Here is a 10,364-nt window from a genome sequence, read left to right on the forward strand (position 1 = left end):
GCTGCTCACATGCAGCTTGAGTATGCCTGGCCTCTGGGAGCAGTGCAGTAGGCCTTGTGGACGGCAAATCAGGGAGGGGGAAGGCACCCAGAGCCTGTTTTGGGGTCTCTGGAGATCTGTGGGAGCAAATCAGGTCCCCATGGTGCTGATCTGTGACTCTATTTGAAAGGTACTGTGGGTGAACAAGAGCAGACAGGCATCAGACACAGTTTATAGCTTTGTACATATAATTCTAGTTTCAATCATGTAAAAAAAAAATACCCTTCTGCTGAGCTCCAATAACAGTATTCTCCAGTGCTTAAGATGGATGCAGATAAAACAGATACCAGGAGATTTTTACTTCCCCTATAGAGTGACTGCAGAGAAGTCAGTGCTGCTGCAGGAGCCCGGGGCCATGAGCTGGGGCAGGTTACAGAGGTCAGGCTGTTCCTGCTGCACTGCAGGGACAGGTCGGGGGCTGGTGTGGAAAGAAGGGGAGAGGATCCCTTCACCCAGGCCAGACATCTTGCAGGCAGTGCTAATGCAGTGCACAGCTCTGACTCCCTGGGACAGCATCAGTCAGCAGGGGAGAGATTACACAAAACCTAAAAAAATATAGAAAGCACAGTATTAATAACTAAGAACTACACTAAATTACTTCATAAGTGAATTACCCTCCCTGCGTTACCTGCTGAGAGGAGGAGCATCCCTGCCTTCTCTGCAGAGAGACAGGATGGATGGATGGGAGCGTGGCTTTCTGTACTGTGACCCTCCAGCACTGCTGGTCACTGCATTGTGCAGAATCGCTGGCAAGAGGTGCTCACATGGGCGAGGGCTCACTTTGTTCATTGATAAACAAACAGTGGCCACTTGGGAAATGAAGTGCAGCAGTCGTTCTGCTTTGCACAGTGATCCTGCACAGCACAGAACAGTGATCCTGCACAGCAGCCGAGAGCAGGGATCTGCCTGGGCAGCAGGAGGAACTTGGCAGATTGCAGTTACCTTTGCTGTCCCAAATCCAGGACCGAGCGACCACCTCCCTCCTGGCTAGCATCAGGGCTTCTCCAGCAGCCTCCTGGCACTGGGTGCAGGAGGACCCAGGAGGGCTTGGGGGCAGCACCCCACAGCCATCTCAGAGGAGTGGAAGCAGTAACAGGGTATGGGATGGTAGAGGGCTGGGAATGGGGCTGGAGTGGCCTCAGGTCTCATTGCTGGAGCATCCCTGGCCCTGCAGAGTTCAGTAGGATGTGCAGCCCATGGCTGAGCAGGGCAAGGTGACACCGGGAGGGCACAAGCTGACATTGCCAGGATGTTCCTGCCAAGCACTGGTATTGTCCCAGCTGGAGGAGGTGACAAAGCTCAGTCCCCTCCCATGGTCACATCTCCAAAAAGAAAGGGAAACTGACAGCTCTGCATGCTGGACTTGCTCAGGGAGGCAAGCCCTGGGGGAGGCTAATGTGCATACAATGTTTGCAGGACCAAAGATGTTTTCTCTCCATCCCAGGAGAGGATGTTTTCCCTCCATCCCAGCCAAGCAAACCTCAACGCTCATCAGACAAGGGTGCTGCAGGTCCTCATCAGGCCCTGGTGCTGAGGAGCCAAGGCGCAGTGGGGCCAGGCAGGAGCCAGCTGCTGGGATGCTGCAGAGAGTCAGAGACATTCATCAGTCTCTTGAGAGCATCATCTAGCACTGAGCTATTTCTAGGCCAGGGCTGTTATCAGGGAGGCATTACGAGACTGACAGGTACAGAGTGTCTCTCAGCTGGAGTTGCACTCCTCATCTTGGGAGCAGCCACGAGGCATCCTGTGGGGACTCGCTGGCTTCTGGCTTTGCTCCATTTCAAAGCCCATCTCCCTGTGTGTGTTTTAGTGAGGTTCACACACTTGAGGTTTCTAGGCCAAGTGAGAGCTTTCATTCCATGCTGTACTCAGCAGCTCTGCGTGAAGGCAGCCTTTAAGGTGAGAGGCTGAAAGTGGTTCAATTTTGCAACAATAGCTGAGAACAAAGTACAGATTTTACCGTTTAAAACTGGGACAAAACAGACCTGGAAGACTTCTGTGGGATTATTTTTTTCGTTTTCCTTTTAACACCCAGTAGCCTTTTGTAAGTTGAATTAAATGTACAGTGTCAGTGGTCTTTGCCTCATGCTGGAGCACTCCCATTCGACCCTGAATGACAAAGCAGGAATAGGGAAGCAGCACCTGGGGAGGGAAGGAAACAGAAGAAGGTGAGGAGAGGGACCTTAGCTTCGGTTTGATCTCCTAGCCTGGGCTCTTCCTGGACTCTGCTGCTGGTTCCTCTCAGCACTAGTATTTTTTTCTTCTATTTTTTTGTCCTGCGCTTAGCACATCCAGCTCATGTCTGGGCCTGGGGTACATAGGGGTGACAGCAGAACAAGCAATTAATCTTAATTGAGCTCTCCTGGTGGCTTTCTTCTCCTTCCACCCTGGGCTGACCTGCAGAGCATCTCTTCACCTTGACAAAGAGTATTTTTTTGTTACATGGGTAAAAGTCATCATCACCATCATGGTTCTTATGACAACCCAGCAAACTGAGCTCATAAAAGCTCCTCTTGCTTAATGCATCTCTGGTACGTGGGTCATCGCTCATTTTACCATGGGAACATGGGGAAGCCCTGGGGCTGAGCCAGCTCCTCTCTGAGCTGAACCCCCAAAATGGGAGAGGAGAGCTCAGCTACGCCCACGGAGGTCACACCAATAGCAAAGCAAACACAACCACTGCCACCTCAGTCACCCACCGCCACGTTCCTTATGGATACCATACAGTCTATAACAGCCTCGTTACAATTTCCCTCCACACAGTTTGAATTTTAAATCACCCCACAGCCTCTCCTGAAAACCTGCCGAGCTGAAGCCACTGCAGGTTACGTTGCGCAATTTGCTGTTGCAAGACAAAGAAAACAAGTTCTTCTTTTTCACAATTACCAAACTACTTCATCGAGCAATTTCCCTGCCTCTGTGCTTCGGCTTCAGTCAACAGTATTCCTCCGGGAAGGAAGGTCTAACTGCACCTCCGATTGACTTACTGATGGCTCTGCCATTACAGACGATTGTGCGAAGTTGCTTAAGTGGCAGGAGGAGCTCCTCTGCGCCTTGCTCTAGAGCTGAACCCTGACGAGGTTCACTGGGATTGCAGGCAGATGCTGTCTGGAGGTGCTGCCCCTTCCCTGGGGGCGAACCACGTCTGCCTGTCTCAGTGTGGCTTTCGCCGGGGGCTCTGCTCTCGTATGCGAAAGCCCTGGCCCTGATGAAACGGCTCGTCCCGGGGGTCCCAGCACAGCCCCAGGTGCTTGGTGGGGCTTGGCACTTGCCTGGAGAGGGAATGTCACCGCTGCCTCGGGTAGGAGGGCAGGGAGGGCTGTCCCCACAGCACCCGGCCGTTACAGGGGAACCGCAAGCCCTCGTGTGAAGCAACTCCCCGCGGCAGCTGCTCACGGCCGGGGCGTCCCCGTCACCCCGCGCACGGCACAGCGGCAGGAGCGGCTCCACACCGCAGCAAGGCTTGGCTGCACCGAACCAGGGGACACCGGTTTCCTTCCCAACGCACCACGGCAGGAGCTGGCACCGGGGCTGTTCCAGCCGGCGGGTGCTCCCGAGGGGGCCGCACTGCACCGGGAGCAGACAGCCAGCCCACCACCGCCAGCTTTTAGGAACATGATGGGCTGTAAAGTCTATGTCTCCTCTGCCGCCTTTGCCATGCTTCAGCACTGCCCCGCTGGTGCCTTCCTAGGGACGGGTCAGACATGGGAAATGAGGGTGAGGACCCCCCATATCAGCTCTTTTTCAGTGCAAAGACAGCACCCCCATTTCACTGAGGGCAGGACCCTAGGTCTTGTCTTGCTGCAGCTCAGCTGCCAGACCTGTGAAGCCCCAGCGGCCCCAAGAAGCCCCCGGGGGTGCCCAGACTCCTGGCTGGCCACAGCTCTGCTTTGACCCCTCCAAACTTCCTGCATTTGTTTTGCTCGAGCTATTTGGGGGAAGTGGGGTGTTGTTATGTCTTCAGCTCAGCATCTATTTAGAGAAGGATAATGCCATTGTGGGAGAGGACAATGAAAATATTAAATGTCTAAAATTCTCTGTCTCTCACTATTTTGACTAATTATTAGTTTTCTCTTTCTTTTTTTCAAATGGGTATTTCCTTGGGAAATGACAGTGAGATTTGATGGGCCCTGATGAGTGGGGTAAAGCATGACTCAAGCCCACCAAGATGAGCCCAGACTGATCTCTGCTATAGCTCTAGTGCAGGGAGGTGAATCCCGCCCACTGCCTGCGCAGGGGCAGGGCAGGGGAAGGTCAGGGTATGAAAGAGAAGGGATGGCCCACGCAGGAGCTGAGCGCCCCAGGAGACCTCGGTGCAGAGGACGGCAGCCACCCCCTCCTGCCATTTTCCCAGAGCTATGTTTAGCTCCTGGTTTGCTCGGGGAACCCAGATGAGCACCTGGGACATCTTAATGTCATCGTCCCACCAGAAGCTGGCTTTAGTGGACTTTTTTGCTTTGCAGGATATACCTAATTGGACCTGACATCAGGGAGAGTCATGCTGGGTCCTGAAATAGCTTTCTGCAGAGCGTTACTCACAGAGGTGCCATGGGGCGTTGTGGGTGTAAGTGTCCATGGAACTGCTTTTGCCAGGGTGCTGCATGGCCATGGAGTGCCTGAGCTCAGGTCACGTCACATCTCATGTCCTGGAAGCCCAAACTGGGGAGCAGAAATAATGACCATCTATGGCCTGGCTGATGAACTCCACCCCTAGATTAGCCCAGAGGTGCAATAAGGACTCTGGGTCTTTCTACTGCTGCACAACAGGCCCTTGCAATACCCTGTGTCTGCAGTGGTCCTCACTCCTCTGCCTCTCTGGCAGCAGCCTGGAGGGTCTGGTTTCCTTGGGGTTTCTCTCTTGTGTAACAGCAGCGAGAGCTGGGAAGAGGCAGCAGGTTCAGCTCTCTTCAAAGCAGCAGTAACCAAAAGGTCTTCAATGGGATTGGGCTGGGAGTCCAAACAGGGAGAAGGCAGATCTTACAGAGGCTGCCAGATCCAGCAGATCCCAGTAGAGTTTAGGGTCTCCTGTACAGCTGTACCATGTATGCTCTGCTAGAAATTTGCTGATCCAGCCTCCAGCCAGAGGTTTTTTGCAGCAAAGTCATGTGGGGGGGGATAACTGCTGTACTGGTGCATGTAGGAAAACTGCTGTACTGGTGCGTAGGATAACTGCAGTAATGATGTATGGGATAATGCTGTACTGGTGCGTGTGGGACAACTGGTGTATTCGCGCAGGGACTCCCCTCCTTGCCATGAAGAGCCTTTGCATTATGAGACACTCTCTAAAGCCTGGACATTGCTTAAGAAAGTAAAATTAAAAGATCAAAGATAAGAGGCTCAGTTCTGATCTTGCAACTTGCCAGAGCAGTGTGGGAGGCAGGATGGGACACAGTGTCACCTGCAGGGACAGTGGCAGACTGCCTTGAGGGAACCTGACCTCACAGTTCTGCCCCAGTCCTGCACTGATCATAGCTGAATGTGCAGAGGTATTTTGGGGATGCCTGGGGGGACACTGGGACATGGGATGGAGTTGCTGCTGCTGAGCCAGGGCAGAGCAGGGACCTGTATGTTGTTCCTGCACTGGGGAAACCTCCAGGTCGGTCAGTCTACATTCCAAATGAAGGCAGATGTTGGGATGGGGAAGGACTTTCTCAGTTACTGGCTGCTCCCCAGGAGTCTGTGCATGATGGAGACAGCACATACTCAGCTCTCTGTAGCTGCATCTTCCCCTTGCTCATTTGTCCCCTGGCCATGGTAGCTATCACTGCCAGGGCCCTGGTAAGCTGCCTTCTGTCTGGGTTCTTCTGGGACCCCCAGAGAAGGCAGTGGGCAGGGCACGACCCCCAGGACCTCCCTCTGCTGCTGGGAAGCCTCCATTTCCTCCCAGGTGAGCAGAGGCAGAGGGAAGCTGCAAGGCAAACATGGTCTTGGCCATGTTCAGATGCATCATCCCTAACAACTGGCTTTAGTTACTGCGAATGGAAGTTCCTGCTCTCTGCTTGCACCGGTCTCATCTCCTGGGCCACCACGGACATGGATGGAGGTGCCTCTGGGCATCATCAACCACAACATGCATAGGCTAAGAAAATGCAAGTTTCCCTGCTCAGAGAAAAGTATTTCTAGACTATTTTCCTCCACTTCCAGGAGAAGAGATATTTTTACACCAAAATGGGCTACTCTCAGATGATCGCATTGCTGATCCTGGAGCTGAAGTTAAAATCCCTGTGCCATGCAGAGGGGAATGAAGCTTCCCAATGCACAAAACAAGGTGCTAGGGAAATACCATATCCCTACCTGACATCCCAGCTGCCTGGCTTGATGTCCCCATTGACCTGCTTCGAGCAGCAGAATGAGGAGTCACTGGTAGGAAAAGCAGGCAGCTGCATTCACATTTGACTCTACTGCTCTGTAAGTATGAGCAGAGTGATTGAAAATGTAATTATGATAATAAAGCTAAATCGCAATCTTCCTACAGGAGCTACCGAATTATTTATATTAACTTTTCATCCTAATTCCCTTAACCATTCCTTGCCTGGAGGAGGAGGAGCCCTCACCACTGTGTTACAGTACAGGCAATCCTCGATGGCATTTGCTGAAACAGCAGCAAGTGGCAGTTCTTACTCAGCAGGAAACTGGGTTGGGAAAAGAGCTGTGTGAGAGAGACAGTGGCACTGAGGGCTGGAGAGCTTTGGGGTAAAAAGGCAAAACAAGAGGGGAGAGCCAGAAGGGAGTGTGCAGGGCTGGGAAAGGCAGTGCCCAGATGCAGTCAGGGCTGGCTTGAAAGGGCAGAGCAAGGCTGGATTCGGGCACTACCTCTCCTGTCCCTTGGGACTGAGAGTGTACCTCCCACCATGATTTCTGGAGCCAGAGTAAGCACAGATTGCAGCATAGCAGGACTCAAGGGCCATGGCACAGCCAGGCCAGCCTGGTGCAGAGACTGGCTTTGCACACAGACCCAGCAGCAGCAGCTTTGGTGCTGCTGCTCTGCCAGCTCCCTCCAGGAACACTGTCAGCTCTAATTAATGTCACAGTTTAGCCTGCTCATGCATCCGAGCAGACTGTGTGCAACTTCATGGTGCCGCAGGAAGAGTGATGAATCCCATCCCAGAGCCTTTTCCTTGTGTCCCCCCTTGCTCGCCTGTGCGAGAGCAGTAGGGGTTTCCAGAACCACATGTGACACCAAGCAAGTCACCCCTCTGTGTGGGGTGGCAGCAGGACCAGCTGCAGGAGGCAGGCTGCCCAGCTGCCCCCCATTTCAGAGCAGGAGAATATGGGAGGAGCTCTATAGATAAAGCCCTTTGCTGTGACCAGTTCTCCAGAGTCCTTTCCCCTAACCTGAGGACATGTTTGGCGCATGCAGACAGATGATGTGTACCGGGATGTGCCACCACTGAGTCCAAGACACCTGGGCAGTGGCATGAAAGCCTAAATGCCTGCAGGAAGCAGCATCATCAGTCCTGGGCTATCCCTTTGTCTGTCCTGGTCTATCTCATCCCATCCCAGCCTTTGTCCCATTCCTACCACCAAAGGGGCCTTGTTTAAGCCCACAGATGTGAGTTGTGCCCTGCCTTACCAACTCTGAGCATGCAGAACATCTCCCAGCTTGGGAAAAAGCATTTGGCAGCCTTTCTCCCACCTCCACCCCTCAGCAGCAGCATGGACCACAGTGACCAAGGCTGGATCTTGGAGGGTGCTGGGCAGCTGCAGCCTGGAGCTCAGTTCCTTCCAGAGCTGCCTCATCAAGCCAAGGGCTGGATTGGGACCTTGTCCTTCATTATATAACTGTTTCTCCAAGTGTTTTCGTAGCGCTCAGCCCTCCCACCAGGCAGAGCCCCCACCGGCAAGGGGAATGTCATGTTTTTTTGAATGCATAGCTTTGATTTCATGCCGGCTTGTAGAAGTGAACAATTCTGCTTCCCCCAGCTCATGCACCTTGCAGGGCATTAACCGAGATGCAGACCCTTACAAGCCACCAGACAGCAAGCTGAAGGTGTCACCTTGTGTGGGGTGGCTGGTGGAGATGTGGGGAGAACCAGAACCTCAGAGGCCAGGCCAGGTCGGTTCATCTGCGGAGCCCCATGGATGAACTGACCTGACCTGGCCTCTGGGACCCCACGCTGTCCATGAGCTGCCCCGGCTGCCTGCCCTCACATTCCTGTCCCTGCACATCATCTCCTTCCAGCTGCTGGGGAAAACAGCCCCTGCTGCTACCAGCGGCTGGGGTGAGGAGGGGGAGACGCCTTCACGGCATATGAGCTCTGCGGGAGTTGGGGCTGCTGCTGACCTTGGAAATGCAGAGGTTTTTTTCTTCCCAGCTCCAGGAGAAGTGGGAGGCGAGGCATAGCTGGCTGCCACTGCACCCCACTTGCAGCAGCACACAGGTTTTTTCAATCATTCATGGGACCCTGCCCACCCTTACCCAAGAATACCAAGGGCTGTTACCCACAACCTCGTTGGATGGCTTGAGGGTAGGTTGTCTGCCCTGTGCCTTCTCTGCAGGCTGAAACTGGGGGGATTTTCCCCACTGAGTAACAAGGGGTTTGGTGTGATGGCCAAGAATTGGGCAATAGGACAGTTGTGGTGCCTTGGGGATGACTAACAGCAGTGGGACAGGTCAGCTGCTCTTCTCCAACATACCATAAAGGAGGAAATCCTGACGCCTTCCTACTTCCCTATCAGAGTGACAGCGTGTGTGCTGAAGGTGACTTGGAACTGTCCCAGGATTGTACTTGATACTGAGTATTGCCTGTAAACCCCAAAAAGAAAGATTTTTTTTCATCACTGACTTGGTGCCATCCAACCAGACCTCACATCCAGCAGTCCAAAGCAGCCCCTCAGCCAGCAGTTCTCCCAGTATCTGCCCTGGCCAGGCAAAATGGATGTGCCCCGTGCAAGGCACATCACCAAAATGAACTGCAAAAAATTCCAGATCTAAATCAGTACTACAGTCTGAGATAAAAGTAATTTAATGACCTGGCTCACTCCATTTGATCACTGGTTAATTTTTCCAGTTGTACATGGTATTTTTTCCTGTTGTGGATGAGGAAAACCTAAGGATGGGAGAAGGGCATGTTAAGAGCAGAGAAAAACAAGAAGCTTCACTTGGGATCCTGCCAAACTTCCACATTTGTGTGGTCCCCCCTCAGCCTCATTATATATGCGGAGGAGCAAATCTGTAGTACACCAGCAAATACACAGTCAGCAACTACTATTAGCAAAAAGACTCTTTTCCCTTTAATCTTTTCATATTCCGGGAGTCTTCACTGGAATAATCACATGCTCTATTTAGCCATAACACGCTCTGGAAATCCCAGGTACCTAGAGCAGTACCTAAGTTGACTTGCCAAGGCATCAGCCTTGCACCAGATTCAGACCAGCAGCTGGAGTCTGCAGAGCAGGATCATTGCCTTTTCTGGTGTTATGTTGTTTGTTATAGGTATTTTCTGGCCAATTCATCACACACTGCCTGCTAAGTCAGAGATGTGTAGAGCTCAGTGCTCAACCTTGCTGTGCTGGAAAGTTCCAATGACTGCCCAAGCCAGGCAGGAGCCTGGCTCAGTGAGCCCAGGCAGGACAGTGATTTGCACCAGGGGCAGATAGCAGTGCTTGACGTGTAATTCTGCAAACATCTGTTCCCACATTTGCCTTCTCCCCACACAGTTCAAACCTACCGGCAGAGCAACCAGGCTGCCTTTGCCTGATTGCTGCCTGTCCCCAGGAAAGCAGTGGTGGGATGGGGCTGTTGGGGAGCAGTTTCAGAGTCTGAGCCGGTCTTTGTACAGACCGCACATCTCTGCTGCGTCAGGGGCTGATTCCCTGTGCCCAGCTGTAGGGCTGAGTTAGTGCTGATGGATGGGGAACACATCTCTACCAATATCCTGAGCAGGAGCTGTGCCATGCTCAGTGGGATGCTGCATCTCATCAGTGGGGAGCAGTCCTGGCACAGGGGCTGGCATCAGCCTGGCACTGAGCAGAGACTGTAGAAGTCTGTCCTCTAACAATGGGAGGAGGCCTTTCCCAAAGTCTTGTACTTGCCCACATCAGCCCATCAGCCAGCACAAGGCTTTTCAGTTCAGCAAGAAGCTACTTGTTTCACAGGAAAACCAGTAGCAGCTCAGCCTTCTACTCAAACCTACTGGAGAGAAAGTCTTGCTCTCTCCTCCTCTCCTTTTTCTAGGGAGATACTCCTTCAAACTTGATGTGCAGAGAATAAAATGACCTTTTTTCTCCTCATATGCACCTGTTCTCATTTGCAGGCCAATGCATGCTGCTATGGGGAGGGCACAGCAGTTAAGCACACGTGAATAACCTCGCACTGGCACTGC

At 52.8% G+C, this 10,364-nt stretch overlaps 1 long non-coding RNA gene across 5 annotated transcripts; it reads right to left on the reverse strand.

Moving 5' to 3' along the window:
* Positions 1-209: 209 nt before the first annotated feature.
* On the reverse strand, positions 210-3,305 carry LOC113996802. 5 transcript variants are annotated; one of them, XR_003543891.2, is made up of 4 exons: positions 3,027-3,305; positions 1,722-2,181; positions 668-1,619; positions 210-584 (listed from the first exon to the last, which is right to left on the reverse strand). It is a non-coding gene; the product is annotated as an uncharacterized LOC113996802 (long non-coding RNA). The 5 variants fall into 5 exon arrangements; XR_005563413.1 differs by having other exon boundaries at positions 668-893; positions 982-2,181; XR_003543890.2 differs by having other exon boundaries at positions 1,520-2,181.
* Positions 3,306-10,364: the final 7,059 nt, after the last annotated feature.

Source organism: Pipra filicauda, unplaced genomic scaffold, assembly GCF_003945595.2.
Source record: "Pipra filicauda isolate LSUMZ 115617 unplaced genomic scaffold, ASM394559v2 scaffold206_size1356665_pilon, whole genome shotgun sequence".
Lineage (NCBI taxonomy): Eukaryota > Metazoa > Chordata > Aves > Passeriformes > Pipridae > Pipra > Pipra filicauda.